The sequence below is a fragment of the Hipposideros armiger genome, unplaced genomic scaffold, assembly GCF_001890085.2.
Source record: "Hipposideros armiger isolate ML-2016 unplaced genomic scaffold, ASM189008v1 scaffold_342, whole genome shotgun sequence".
In the NCBI taxonomy this organism is placed as follows: Eukaryota; Metazoa; Chordata; class Mammalia; order Chiroptera; family Hipposideridae; genus Hipposideros; species Hipposideros armiger.
This window is the reverse complement of record NW_017731692.1, coordinates 365,424-380,704: the sequence shown is the minus strand read 5'-3', so window position 1 is coordinate 380,704 and position 15,281 is coordinate 365,424. Positions and strand designations below refer to the sequence as shown.

At 45.5% G+C, this 15,281-nt stretch overlaps 1 protein-coding gene across 1 annotated transcript in view; it reads right to left on the bottom strand.

The window, feature by feature from the left end:
- Window positions 1-9,379, bottom strand: part of TMCC3 (transmembrane and coiled-coil domain family 3) — a 264,083-nt gene extending 254,704 nt beyond the window's left edge. The window contains exon 1 of the mRNA XM_019661273.1: window positions 9,308-9,379. The gene's annotated coding sequence lies outside the window, so the exon portion shown is untranslated. The remainder of the gene's footprint in view (window positions 1-9,307) is intronic.
- Between the last annotated feature and the right edge of the window lie 5,902 nt (window positions 9,380-15,281).

The window sequence follows — 15,281 nt, the reverse complement described above, 5'->3', positions numbered from 1 at the left end:
AATATCTTTTTGTTTTCTGATGGTCTTAGGCGACTCCTGTGAAAGGGTGGTTCGACCTCCAAAGGGGTCATGACCCACAGGTTGAGAACCGCTGAAATAGATGAATCTTAATATATAATGTTGAGGAAAAAAGCAAATTACAGAATACATACATTCATACACACACATGCATATAATATAAAGTTTAAAGACATGCAAAATAATAGCATACATTGCTTAAGGATATATGCATATGTAATAAAAGTATTAAAGTGCATAGGTATGTTATATTCAGGACAGAGGCTACCTGTGCTTGGAAATGAAAAGTACTAGGAGAGCTCCAACCCTAGTGATTTTTTTGTTTTTTGTATTAGAGTCTTTAAATAGGGTATAATTTACAAGCAGGGAAACAGGTGTTAAGTGTACAGTCCACTGAGCTTGACCAATCTATACACCCATGCAAACCACACCCATGTAAAGAACATTTCCATCACCCCAGAAATTCCATCATGCCCCTCCTTAGTCAACATCCACCAGCAAACACTGTTTTGATTTCTAGCATCATAACTTAGTTTTTCCTGTTCCAGAATTTCATATAAATGGAGTCACACAGTTTGCACTCTTTTGTGGCTTGCTTGAGATTCATCCATGTCTGTGCATATACAGTAGTCTATTCCTTTTTATGGCTGAGTAGTATTCCATTTCATATATATACTAGTTTGCCTTAATTCTTTTTTTATTTTTAAGTTGTGGTGGATATGTGGATGTAATTATATAATATATACTTTAGTATATATTAAATATTTCCTTTTTTAAAAGTATAGGTCACTGAGAGCTAGAGATTCTCTAGGACATACACCTAAGGGTGAAATGGCGGGGCTGTAGCTCATGCATGTTGTCAGCTCGCCTAGATTTGGCAGATTCTGGGTTCCGTCCACAGACCCACTGAATCGGCAGCTCAGGCGGTGCTGCTCAGGAATCTACATTTTTAACAAGCTCTCAGGGTGATTCTGATGTACAACAGGTTTTGTGAACCACTGTTTCTAAATACATTCTCTATGTGGTGTTCTATAAGTCCAGTGGCTTCAATTATTATTACTGTATGCCAATAATTCCTAAGTTTATATCTTTAAATGAAACTGTCTCCTAAGCTACAGACCCTCTGTGATCATCCGCTATGGATATTGCTACTCCAATGAGTCACAGGTGATTCAGATTCAGTGTGTACAGAACAGAAGCAAGCTTCCTAAGTTCCACCCCTTGGTTTTCCCTCTGTTTTACATCTCCCGTCATGGCACCCCCACATACCCTGGGAGTCTGTCATCCCTAACTGCTCTCCTCCCTCGTCCTTCATATCACATCATTCACCAAGTCCTCCTGACTCTGCCGCTACCCACCTCTTAAACAGAACACATCTCTCCATTCCCTTCATCACCTCCCTACTCTAGGCCATGTGGATGAAGGTAACAGCCTCCTAATCAGCATTCTCACCCAGTCTTGTTCCTCCAGTCCATGCTCCACCCTGTGTTCAAAGGATCCTTTGAAAACAAATGCTTGATTTTAAAAAATCTGTTTAGAACCGCTCAATAACTTTGTTGCCCTTAGGACAATTCTCATCATGCCTTACAGAGCCTTTCATGATCTGGCCTCTCCCTACCTTCCCAACCTGAACCTCTGCCATGACGCCTGCACTCTACCAATGCAGCTACTCTGAACACATCTCCCTTCCTTAAACGTGCCACTCCACGCTGCCCTTTTGTATTTGTTCATTCCACCTGGAATGCACCCTCCTTTCCCTAGCTGCCCTTGCTCGCCCTTCGAGTCCGCAAAACATCACCTTGTCTGGAAGGTTTATGAACCCCCTGACTAGATCAGGAACTCTCACTACAATCCCCTAGCAACTGTTCTTCCTCTGTAACATCATAGCACAATTCATGGAACAGCTTAACTATCTTCTCAGGCCACAAACGGGATAAGGAGATCAGGTTATGAGCCTGCTCACTCACAGTGGATCCCTAGCTAATAGGAGGCTCATCTTAAATATTTGGTGAGTGTTACCACATCACATTTAGTCTACATGCAAACAAAGCTTAGAAACATCCTCAGTCAGTGGCTTCCTTCAACTTGAAGATATGCACAGTCTAACTTCAGAAAGTTTTCTAGTATCTACAGTCTTTATGTTTTAGTCTCCTGCCTCTTTGGCAAACATTCTCTGCCACCAGAGCAGCAGTCCATCAAAAAGAGCAAGAGGTTGCAAGACTGAGAACTAGCCAGCTTGATTTTCCAACCTTGAAAACAGCTCCATGGATTTTCAACAGTGTCACACCTCAGCTGCAAGAGAGACACAATGCATGAAATCTTGTTAGGATTACAACGATTGAGCTGGAAAGGCTTTTGGCAGAAGGTTTTGTGTTGGGATCTACGGCTAAGGCACAGCTGCATATATTCAGCTGCTGCTAAGGATGAAGACTGCACATTAGTTCCCCAGCAGCATACCTAGAGCAGAAGCTTTCAAATTTAATTTCCCAAACTTCCTTCCCATTTCTTCTTCTTCTTCTTCTTCTTCTTCTTCTTCTTCTTCTTCTTCTTCTTCTTCTTCTTCTTCTTCTTCTTTCCTCCTCCTCCTCCTCCTCCTCCTCCTTCTTCTTTTTTTTTTTTAGCAAAAACATTAAGACCACAGACTGTGGTGCCAGACGCCTGGTTTAAAATCCCTGCTACCTCATTTATTAGCTGTGGTGTGCTAGGCAAACTACTTAGCCATTCAGTGTCTAGCTTCTTCACTTGAACATAAGAATGCAACAGCACTTATTTCATAGGTTTGCTGTGAGGATAAATGAGCTAATTACATGGAAGGCACTTAGAGTAAGGGCTCAGGAAATGTTAGGCATATCTAAGGGGCATAGGAATAGGTTTGGAGGAAAAGGGATGTGAAACAGAACAGAAAGGACAGAAGCAAAAGTAATCTATGTAAGAATAACTGAGCACTTTGAACAGATTGTCATTCAGACTTCAGAAAAACACTTCCATGCAGGTGAACCAGCCTGAGCTCAGTACACAGCTGAGTGGGATTTGAATACAAGCAATCTCCAGACTCCAAGTCCTGAACCCATAAGAAATGACGTCCCCCACCTTCACATCTGCCCCGTAGGGAATGGAATTCCTGAACTCTAAGGGAGAAAGTGAAGCAAAAAGACAGAAGGAATGGAAGGGAAGCAAGAATAAACAGAGCAAGGCCAGGCTCATCTGTTTTCTCAGTTTAAAGCAGCTTCCCCTTCATCATCCCTTCGCAAACGCAGCACAGCCCACCACCTTTGCAGACACTTTTATTCAGTAGGCCAGGCTGAAATCAAAATCACTGTGAAAGACTTTCACAGACTGACAGATCCTTCTCAGCCTAATAAGATCCAAACCTGAAATGGAAATGAGGGACGAAATGTGAGGACAGACAGGAGGAGAGCAGTGGATGGGAGCATTAGGACACAGAAGCCAGGCCTCCGTCTGGAGTGGCAGGTCACGCCGAGGCGCGCTATAGCCAGACTGACAAAGGATTCAAATCTCTTGTTGGGCCTGTAACAACAGATGCTGTAACATCTCTGAGCATCACTTGTTTATCTGCAAAATGGGAACATGAACATCTGCCTCTCCACAGATAACATCTGCTTCTCCCCAGATACATCACTTTGATCCAGTGTGAGGAAGAAACAGGGAGACAAGTGCTCACATGGCCGGTGGGGGGTGAACTGAGGGCAATTTGCCAATCTCTCTTTCTCTTTTCAATTTAACAAACTAACAGAGCGCTTACAACGTGCCAGGCATTATAATAGTCACTTTACAAATGTTAACTTATTCGGTGTCTGTGGTAGACTGCAAAATGTCAGCAATGATTCCCCTGAGGTGTCCTTGTCCTGGGAGAGTTCCTCCCTCACACACTCGGAGCTTGGCTGGGATACTTGCTTTGGTCAGTGGGACAACAGCAAATGTGACATAAGCAGAGATCTGAAAGCTGCTTGTGCTTTGGGGTTTGCCATCTCTTGCTGCTCTTGGGAACCATGAGACCACCACGTGAAGAAACCTGACCTACCTGACTGGAGCCTGAGAAATCACATGACATCCCAAATGAGGTCCCTAAAGACCGACACACCTGTCAAATACCAGACATGTGGGTGAGGCCAACCGAGAGCCTCCAGCTGCCAGCTGACCCACCGGGAGATTACAGAAGCAGGAGAGAAGCCAGCGGAGCTCGGCTGTGCTGGCCCGGACCAGAAGAGCCTCCCGGCCAACCTACAGACTCATGAGCTAAGGAAAACAGTTATTGTTTTTAAGCCACTAAATTTGGGGGTGATTTGTTATGCAACACAAACTAACAGATACAATCCTCAGAGCAATCCTATTAGGTAGGTATTATTATCATCCCTATTTTAAAAATCAGGCCATGGAGAAGTAAAGAGAGGTTAAGCAACTTGCACAATTTTTAAATGGCAGAGTCAAGATGCAACCCCTGGCGATCCAGCTCCAAGTCTGTGCTCTATTCGGGGATTTTATGTAATAATCTCCTGTGCTATGCTGCTTCACCTGAAGATGTTCCTATCACTTGACCCTGAAATTTGTCATACAATATACTTGCACACAGGTAAAATCATGTCGATATAAGATTATTCACTGCAGCCCTGCTGATAATAGCAAAAGACTAGAAACAACCAATTCTAGAATATCCATATAAAGGCATCCCATACGCAGCCATAAAAAGAACCAGGTAGATCTACAAATACTGATCTTATGTACAGGGGGGAAAGGCACAATGCACTTACATGCTACTTTTACATTTGTTGTAAAACATTTACACTTTTATACTACCATTTACATTTACATTTGTATGGAAAACAGTACGAATACACAACTGCTCGTACATACATAGAATATTTGTGGGAGGACACAGTAAATGGCTTTAACATCAGTTACTTCTGGGGAAATCGAACCAACTGGCTGGGCAACAGACTAGGAAGAACAATTCTCACAGCAAACCTTTTCATCTTTTGAATTTTATACTGTATAAATGTATCACCTATTAATTTTAACTTGAAAGGATGTTATGAACATGAAGGGAGGCAATAGATGCCTAGCACAGAGAAAGCAATCAATAAATAACAGCGACCTTTCTAATTATTTTCCACAAGTGATTTCTAACTCTTTCTAATACAAATAATTTTTTAAAGATTTTTATTGGGGAATTGGGGGGATGGGAACAGTGCTGGGGAACTGGGGGAAGGGGAACAGACAAGTTGCTGTCGTTTTGTTCTTCAGTCTAGTTGTGGAGGACGTTGCTTCACTGGCCCAAGTTGGCACCATCATTGCGCTCTTCCCGGGCAAGGCAGATCAGTCGCCGGCTTCTGGACGGCCGCTCACTGCGGCTGCTGGCCGCTCACGCTGGCTGCTGGCTACATACGGTAGCCCATGGCAACCCACTGCCACAGGGGCTGCAGCCTACGCCGTCGCCGTCGCCGTCGACTCACCACAGCCCAGCTCCAGGTTGAGCTGTTGTTGTTCAGCATCTTAGCTGTAGAGGGCAGTGTCACTGGCCCTCATATGTGGGATCCGAACCGGGGCCCTCTGGCATCCCAAGCCAGTTCTTGACTATTGCGCTCCAAATAATTTTTTAAAGTAACCAATCCTCTAAAATTTCTGGCTCTGAGTAGGAAAAAGCTCATTTTGGATGCAAAAATAAAGAACAAAACATGAAGTAGCTATATGAAGAGGTGAAAGGAGACTCCAACACGTGGCTTCTGTGGTTGTCATGACATGAAATTCAGAGCTGGACAGAGTGGAGATGCACCATTTTAGCCAAGAAACCCAATTTATCTGAGAAGCCCAATTACTGGGCACCCGCTACGCTCTTACTTTGTGCATTCCCGATGCACCTTCTCTTTCATTCAGGAACACCAAATGAGAGAAATTACTTTCTATTCCAATAGTTACTGATCTACAGTTACTGAAATACAACAGTTGAAAGTTGACACATGCATCTGCCAAATTGCCTACTTCTCCAGAGCCAGAAATGACCTGGCAGGAGCAGGCAGTTTGTGGGTACCAGAGCGTAACGGTGAGAGCAGGGCTTTGGAGTCAGGCAAACCCAGGCACAAATCTCAGCTCCAACACTTAGCTGAGTGGCCTTGAGCAATGTACTCAAGCTTTCCAAGCTTGTTATCACATCACTAAAATGCTAACAAATCTTACTATTTCACAGGACTCTTGTTAATACATGTATCACCTGAGACCAGGTACACTAAATGCAGATGTTCACTAAATGTCAGCTCTTATTATTGGGGGCATCCCAGCTGAGGCCTAACCATTTCTCCCTCTCCCTCTCCCCCTCCCCCCTTCTCCTCCTCTCCCCTTATCTCCCCCACTCCTGTCTCTCTCATACACACACCAATTAACAACCCTAGGCGTACAATAGAGGATTCCCACCTCTCCCTTCCTCCCACATCAGCAAGCTCAGTTGACTCTGTCTCCAAAATACATCCCGTCTCTCCACCTGTCTCCATCAGCCCTGTACATAAAGGTGGTCTCCCTTGCTGCTGCTACCATAACCCATTCCACAATCCATTCTATACACACTAGCCAAGATGATCTTCAAAAAAATAAACCAGATCACATCATTCTATTCCTCTGCTTAAAATTCGCTAAATAACATCCCTCTGCATTTAGGTTAAAATTCAAATTTCTTACCATGACCAACGAGGCCCTACAGAAGGGGTCCCCACCTGCCTCTCCAGCCCCGCGTCATTCCTCCCTGCACACTCCACTCTGCTTCAGAATGCTTCGCACACAGGGCAAGCCTGTTCCTGCCTCAGAGCCTTTGCATTTGATGTTCCTCAGCCTGGAACACCCTTTCCCAAAACCTTCACATAGCTTCACATCATGTAATTCACAGCTCAAATGTCAGCTCCTTAGAAATGTCTTCCCTGACCATGCAAACCAAAATGGCTTCATGCCTTGGGTCCCTCCCCATTTCATTATCCTGCTTTATTTTCTTCCTAGTACTCATCACTATTTAAAATTATTTGCATATTTGTTTACTTCTCAACTAGGGTGTAGCCTCCAAGAGAATAGGTTCTTGGCTGTCACTCCACAAAACTTCTTCAAACAGTGTCTACACATAGTAGGTGCTTTACACATACGCCTTGTGGTGGTGCTGCTGCTGGTGGTGGGTGTTTAAAATGCAAATTGCTGAGCTCCAGTCCCAGAGATTGTGACTCAATATTTAATATTTAATAGATCTGAAGTAGAGCTCAGGAATCCACATTTCTAGCAAGCATCCATCTCTTTTCATCTCAAAGCAGGTAGTACGTAAATCACATTTTAAGATACAGCCATACCTGTTTTATTGCACTTCACTTTATGGCACTCCACAGGTATTACATTCTTTTACAAACTGAAGGCAAGACTCTCCCAGCAAAAAGGTTACAATCTACTTTATTGTGATACTTGCTTTATTATGGTGGTCTGGAACCAAACCCACAGTATCTCTGAGGTCTAGACCATGCCCTCCATCTCCAAATCATGATTCTCTAACACACCTTACTTAGGCTTACAGATCCCATCCCAGTTGCATTCCTTAAATACCCTGGTAACACGGAGGGTAAAAGGAGGTTGCTGACCCCTGAATTTGGAGTTCAAACAAGTAACCCTGCCAGTTTCTAGTTCTGCTGCTCCAACCAATGCCAGGCATTCAAACTGTCTGGTCAGCCGGTCTGGAATCCTGTCCCCAGACACACCTGAGCAGGTTTGGACTAAGTCCAAAAGGTAAGCCAGGTAAATTTCCATGTCAGCCCCCTATCAGACTTTCCAGAGGCAGCTGGGCCAATCCCTCCTTGTTGTATATGCCCTCCAAATACCACTCCTCCCCCCCCCCCCCCCCCCCCCCCCCCCCACACAGAGGATTTCGTCCTGGCACCATCTGCAAAACCACGGGCCAGAGCTCCCTTTGAAGAAACCTAGCAGCTGAGAGGAAGAAATCTTTGAAAGGGCCACTCTCAGGGGACTAAAGTCATAGGCACACACATACTTTACGAACAGGGCAAGGGCCAAGTCCAACCCAGAGACATGCGCAGGCTCTGGTTTCTTCACAGCCCCGTCTCTTTAGAAAGCACCCAACACCCTTTCCTTGACGCTGAAACAAACTGTCATCAGGGTTGGCCTTAGGAGGTCTGGGAAAATGTCTACTTGGACTTTCTTAAGTTTCCTCTACTCCCCTTCTACCCTGTCCTGCATCTGATTAAAGCAACCGCCATCCCAAGGTTCAAATCCAAACAGCACACTGGGACTGGTAACTTACAAATCACCAACACTTGTGTGTGGATTAGCTCCCCAGACAGGAAAGATCCAGGGGTGCAGGGCCTGCGTGCGTGCGTGCTCTGAGGCCTGACAATAAGCAGCCCCAACCCCCCAGGCTGTTCCCTGAGGTGGAATAAACCCTGCAGTTCAGCCCGCAAAGTGGAGTTTTCCCACTAAGAGCGCTGGCTGGAGGGGAGGGGTGCGCGCAGGGCCCCTCACACCTGCTTTGGAAAGCAGCGGCCGCCGAGGGCGCCCCCCAGCGCACGTGATCGGTGTCTCGTCCAGGACTCTGCGCGGTTGCCCTCCGCCGGCAGCACCTGGCTCGCTCCGGCCCAGGGAGCAACTCGAGCTTTCACTCCCTCGCTCCTTCCAAAGGCCAGAAGTGAAGGCATTTCTGGGGGTGAGGGGTGAGGACCACCTCCCCGAAACCCCCCCCTCCTCCTGTCACCCGCCTAACTCGGACTGGGGCCCGCCCTCCCTGGGGTGTGCGCCGAGGGAGATCCACCGACGCCCGGCAGCAAAGTTCCCGAGGCTCCCAAGGCGGGAGCGAGGCGCTGAGCCGCAGTACGCAGCGAGGAAAGGGGCCGAGCCGGCACTAGCGGCGCCCGTTAAGGGGGTCCCCTAAAAGCCCGAGGCGGAGGTGGTGGTGCTGGGAATGACCCCACTCCGCCCCGGGGAGGCGCAGGCGCTGACAGCGAGCCCCGACGTGTCCGCGCCACCGCAGGGAGTGCGGGGTCCAGAGTCCTCAGGTGGGCCGAGACCCCGCGGCACCCCTTGTCCCCTCCAGGTCGTCCGAGAGGCGCCCCTCTCCCGCCCAGGCTACGGCTGCAGCCCTGAGAGGTCGCATCTCGCCCCCAGCCCTTCCCGCCCGGCTCCCCCGCGAGGTTCGCTGGCCCGCTGCGGCGGCGGCCTGGTGCGGGGGGGACGCGCTCTCACGCTCGCCGGCACATTCGCCACCTGCCCCCTCGCGCCTCTGGGGTCACTGCTCACTCACCCTCCGCATAGTGTCGCGACTGTCCGGGTATCCGCGCGAGGAGGGACTCGGCGGGCAGAGGCGCAGGGCCGCCGGGGAGAGCCGCGCTGCCCTCGCCCGCACACGCGTGCGCCGCGGCCGGCGAGCGGGCGGTGGCCTCCGCGGGGGCGGAGCGGGGGCGCGCGGGCCGCGGGGTCCCCTGGCCGTCTCCCGGTGTGCGGAACTCCAGGACCTTCTTCCCCGGTGGGACGTCCCCACCTCCCCAAGCCGCTTCACCCCTCTTGTCCCGACCTGGAGAGTAGCTGGTCTCGGGTGCCTGCCCTGCGGTCTACTCCCCTCGCCCCCCCCCCGCCCCCCAACTCTGAGCTGGAAAAGGTTGGAGTTGAGCGTTGGGGCCTTCCTTGCGGGGAACCCAGTTTGAGGAGCAAGAGGGGATTGGTGGAGAACTGAGGTAGGAATACTCACCACCTTAAAAGTACCTCTGTTCTCCCTGTTGGATGGGAGGATGGCCCACTGGTGTCCCATCCTGCTCTCTAGGCCCTAGAGTCTAGGGTCTGCGATTGTCTTTTGAAAGTCTTAAGCATCCATAAACCTTTTCGGGGGAGGTGGTGAGAGTTAAGAGTGGGGAAACAGCAGAGCAACCCACGGCTGGGGGAAAGACCACCTCATGGAACAGAGGTGGTCTAGTTTTCTCCAGACTAAGCAGCTCAGCAGGGGAAGGGGCCTGTACCCCTGTACTGCAGAACCCACAGGTCTTCCTAGCAAACCCCTGCGTGCAGAGCTGCTTCTTCACAAACGGCCTCCTCACCTCTACCCCAGCTTCTCCAAACACCAGGGAAAGCCCACCCCCAGCTAATGCTTCTGGGGAAAAGCGGAGGGAGGGGAGATACGTCTCTCCTGACTGTGAAACGCTGTACACCTCTGAGCCAGGGGAATGCAGGATCCAAGTCCTCAGGTAAAAGGGTAGGGTGGGATGATGTGTGAAGGTCTTCCAGAAAGAAACCTGGCCTTTCCCTATTCGGCTTCTACTGCTGAACAAAGTAAATGAAATAGCACAGAATTCAAAGCAGCCTGAATTTGATGCAGACAAAAGATATATCCCTTGTTTACCAAAGGATCCTTTGAAAAGCATACACAGATGCTTGCGATTTTGCACCCAGCAGTGACAGGTAAGCATGTGACAGACAGCAGTGGCAACGCAAAGGCTTGTGCTGGGTAAACACTCCTGACGAATGTTTTGGCTTTTACATTGCCTGGCTGCCAGTTATTCTGGCAGATCCTCTCTTATCACTACTGTCAAACAAATACTGTTACAATTTTCTAACATTGATAGAGTATCAGCAGCAGTATGGAGATCAAAATGTTAAACAGACTAAGTACCTTTATGATCTAATGAATAAAAACATTTTGTCTGAATTTCCCTTTGGTGCCTACCAGCACAGATAAAAAGGGGGTGGGGTGGGGGTGACATATGTTAGGAGACAAAGTAAAGGAAGAAAATTAACAAAGCCTGCTAACCCCTTTTTACTTTAACGTATGATCTGCATACAGTGCTTTTTTTTTTAACCTTCCTTGATACGAATCTCTTCAGATTGGTCTTTGATGTTTTGCCTTTGGAGAAATAATTTAGTAAGTGTACTTACTTATGCACCATGGGCTTTACCTGTTATCATTTTCAATCCACACCACCCTATGAAGTGAGTACTATGAGTCTGTGTTATTTTCAGAGGGAGCTACTAAGGCTCAGAGAGGGTAGGTAATTTGGTCAAGGTCACACAGCCTGTTAGTGGCACAATCAGGATTTGAACTCAAGCAGTCTGACTCCAGGGTCCACCCACTTAACCCCATACTTTATTGCCCTCCTGTGCTCTGTTTTATATAAAACGTACAGAGTGGAAAGGTGTTACTCAAAGTAAAAACATGAACTCTTGTCATAGATCCAATTAGTAGCTTCCCATCTCTGGATCTTAGCATCTTTATCTGTAAAATGAGAACTTAGTCTAACTAGATGTGTTAAGAACCTATCCAGAAGTAAAGGCCTTGCTTTAGAGTATTACCATGTGAATATTTTGTGTCAGCATTGTGGAAAACCTTAGTCATTTCATTTGTTTGTGTAATATCTTACCACACCTCCTTATTTTACACTGCTTATGCTGCTTTCTACAACACTACCTCTCTCCCCTTCTAATTAGCAGTCTTTGCTTTGTGAATTAAATTTTTTACTAAACTTGAATAAGATCCCTGGTGGGAAGGGAGCAGTTTCAGTTAAGTAATTGTTAGGGTGATCTTCAAGCGTTAGCCTGAATAATTTTTAAAACTCCCTTCAGAAACCAAGACAATTATTCAACTGTACCAAATAAATGACAACACATCAGATGCTAATGGAACAGTCATACTGCTCATCTATAGAAATCCCCACACTTGCAGTGCTACCATTGACTAACTTGAAGAACCAATTTAAAAGTGAAACTAGATTGAATCAGATCGCCCCCCCCCCACTTTTTTTTTTCAGGGAAGGGTCTTTATTTCTTTCATAGGTTTAAAGGATCTTCAAAGTATTTTTTTATACATATGATTTAGCTTTTATACATTTTTTTTAATTCTTATTGGGGAATTGGAGGAGGAGAACAGCGCTGGGGAATCAGGGGACGGGGAACAGACAAGTTGCTGTTGTTTTGTTCTTCAATTTAGTTGTGGAGGATGTTGCTTCACTGGCCCAAGCTGGCACCATCATTGTGCTCTTCCCAGGTGAGGCAGATCAGTCGCCGGCTTCTGGACCGCCACTCACAGCGGCTGTTGGCCACTCACGCTGGCTGCTGGCTACACACGGTAGCTTATGGCAACCCACTGCAGCAGGGGACTGCAGCCTACGCCGTCACCAGCGACTCACAGCAGCCCAGCTCCAGGTTGAGCTGTTGTTCAGCATCTTAGCTGTAGAGGGCAGCGTCACTGGCCCTCATATGTGGGATCTGAACCGGGGCCCTCTGGCATCCCAAGCCAGTTCTTAACCAACGCGCTACTCAGCCGGCCCTTCAAAGTATTTTAATGATGAGTTGTATCTCTATTTCATATCATCGTACATACCACCATTAGCCTTCTAACCTCAACATGTTATTTGTTTCCTTGAAAACCCCCTAATATTTGAGAACATAGTATTTTTTCCCCTTAATCATGCAACATCTCCACCAGTGACAAACAACAGTGATTTTCAGTCCTCTTGATCTTCAGGCCAGATTTATAAGTCTCTGTCTTAAATACAAGAGGAAATGTACTAGGATCGGGAAGTCAGCCTACCTTCTTTCATTACTTATTAACATAGATAGGCATTTGATATAAAACTGAGCAAAAATGAACCAATTTACAATTTCACATAAATAGTAAAAGAGAAATGAATAATTTAGCCTACATTTTGTATATAAGAAATGTTACCAATTAGCATAACTTCTTACCAGTCTGTCACCCTCCATTTGGAAATGCATTAGTAATGATATACTGGTTTTCTTTGTCATGTTCTTAAATTAGAACCCTTCTAATAGCTATATTAGAAGACGGCATCTGTTAAATACCTACTAGGGGGACATATATTATTGGTGAAATCAACTTATATTTCCCTGAAACAGATCAAGAATAATATCAAGTAAACAAATAGTCTCAAGTACATGTATTGAGTACTTTATTTGTCCCAAGCACGGTGACATTTTACATGTATCCGTCTGTTTCATCCTTATAAAACCCTACCAGATAGTTGTTATTATCTCCATGTGATAGATTAGGAAACTAAGATTTATCGATATTAAACACCTTCCAAAAGTTGCATAGCTAATAAGGGCACAGATCTAACCTAAATCTCTCACCTCAGAGCCTATGAGATTAACCAATAACAAGTGGGTGCTAATATATCACAGACTCTTCCCTTTCTGAAACTTCTTCAAAGCAGTGCCCAAGAATTTTATATCCAGTAAAACTGACTTTCAAATATTTATACTAGAGCAGAGAGGAGTTAACTAAGAAAGGGTTCTCAAAGAAGATGATTTAAGAAGATGACTCCTTGGCTTAAAAGAATACAAGATTTTAATTAAAAGAGTGAAGAATATTCTAGATAGGGGACAGCAGAATTATCAACAACACAGAGGTAGTAACAGTAAAAATGTAACTGCAGAACCAACTCAAAATGGTCATAACAAGATGCTGTGTTGCTTTTCAGATACAACAGACCAAAACTACAAGCCATGCATTCAAAGCATGCACAGAGGAGAAAACATTGACCTCTGACTTCACCCAGAACTAGTCTTGACCCCTCACAGAACCAAAGGACCAGGACATAACCAGAACTTGAACACTGGAATCCTTTCAGAAGCAAAGGGTGCCCATTGTCCAGGAAGATCTGGCTTTGACTCCCCTTCACCATAAATGGCCAAGTTCCAAGGTCCTCCAATTAAAACTTGCCCACCAACGCTTCTGCATACCTGTTTCCCCTTGTCACTTAAAACCTGCTCTGAACCCTACATTGAGGAGACAGAGTTGAACAGTACCTCCTGTCTCCTGTGAGCCAACTCAGAATTAAGAAAAATTGCTCTTTCTTTTCTCAAAAACCAATGTCACAGTTTTGGCTTCTATGCGTGTTGGGCAACAAACTCTTTGTTCGGTTACAAAAAGACAAGGTCTCCTAGGAATTCTGGGACACATCGCTGGGGACATAAACCTGGTGGACAGTTAATGAGGGACTGGGATACTCATCAGGGTACCATTATACACATTCTCTCTAATTTTTTTATTGCATTATCACAGTCACTCAGAAGTATTTGCTTATTTTGCTATAGAAGGTCTGCATAATTGTTATGCTATTTCTTTTCCTTTTGCCCTTGTCAAGGCCTATTTGACCTCTCTGAGCAATAATCTGGAGATTGCGCACTCCACTGATTCATTCATTCATTCATTCATTCATTTATTCACTGTGGGTGGCCTGGGGATGCAGGGGTGGAGTTGGGAAAAGCTTACCTGTAGCATTTGTCAGAGGAATTTGATTCTGCTCTCTGCTCTGAGGTGTTGTGCCAGGGTTCGCTCCCTAACAGATATTTAAAAAGAAAAAATTCACCCACATTTCCACTCCTAATACTATTCACGTATTTCCATATTCCTTCCTATTCTTTGTCCAAATGCACATGTTTGCATGACTATCTCTCCTGCTAGACTCTGAGGTCCTTTAAAGAAGGGAGTGTCTTAATAATTCTTACATCTCTAAGGCCTATCACAAAATAGATGCTCAAAACATGTTTAATAAATGAATGAATGATGTTCAAACCATATTGTAGTATGCTCTTTTCCTTCAAAAAATGGTTTTCTAGATTTTTACATGGCCTTAGTAATTACATTTATTGGCTGCCTAATATACATTTCTGATAGATATATTATCATTTAACCATTCCCTCATGTTGATGTTTGAGTTGTTTCTACTGTTTCAAAATTTCTTGTGAGTTAGTAAGTAGGGACATGACTTGATGTGAAGATAGATTTGGAGAAAGATAATGTAAATGTGTTCAATCAAATGGTCCAGAGGTAGGGAGACCACTTAGGAGGCTGACCTCAGTCACACAAAATGGAGCTGATGAGGTGACCAAGGCCAGAACTAGAATGGTGATTGTGGGAAAAGAAAGAGAGCAACAGTTTCTACATCCACTACTAAAGCTGAAAAGATGTAACATGGATTTGCCCCTTTGGGGGCTAAATGTATGACAGATAGTGGGGGCATTGTCCTTATGAAGAGCATTATTTTAGCACCACGGACAGCTCCTAGAAAGTCAGATAGGGGCTCTAGGTGGTATGGGACCATTGTTGCTGTCAACGATGGCTCCTTTAAATAAATACATGAATAAATAAATAAATAAATGAATAAATGAATAAATAAATAAATAACATTTATTTCGTTGAGCACATGCTCAACAAAAGCTCTACGTGCATTAATGTATTTAATTCATATAAGGAAACAGGCACAGAA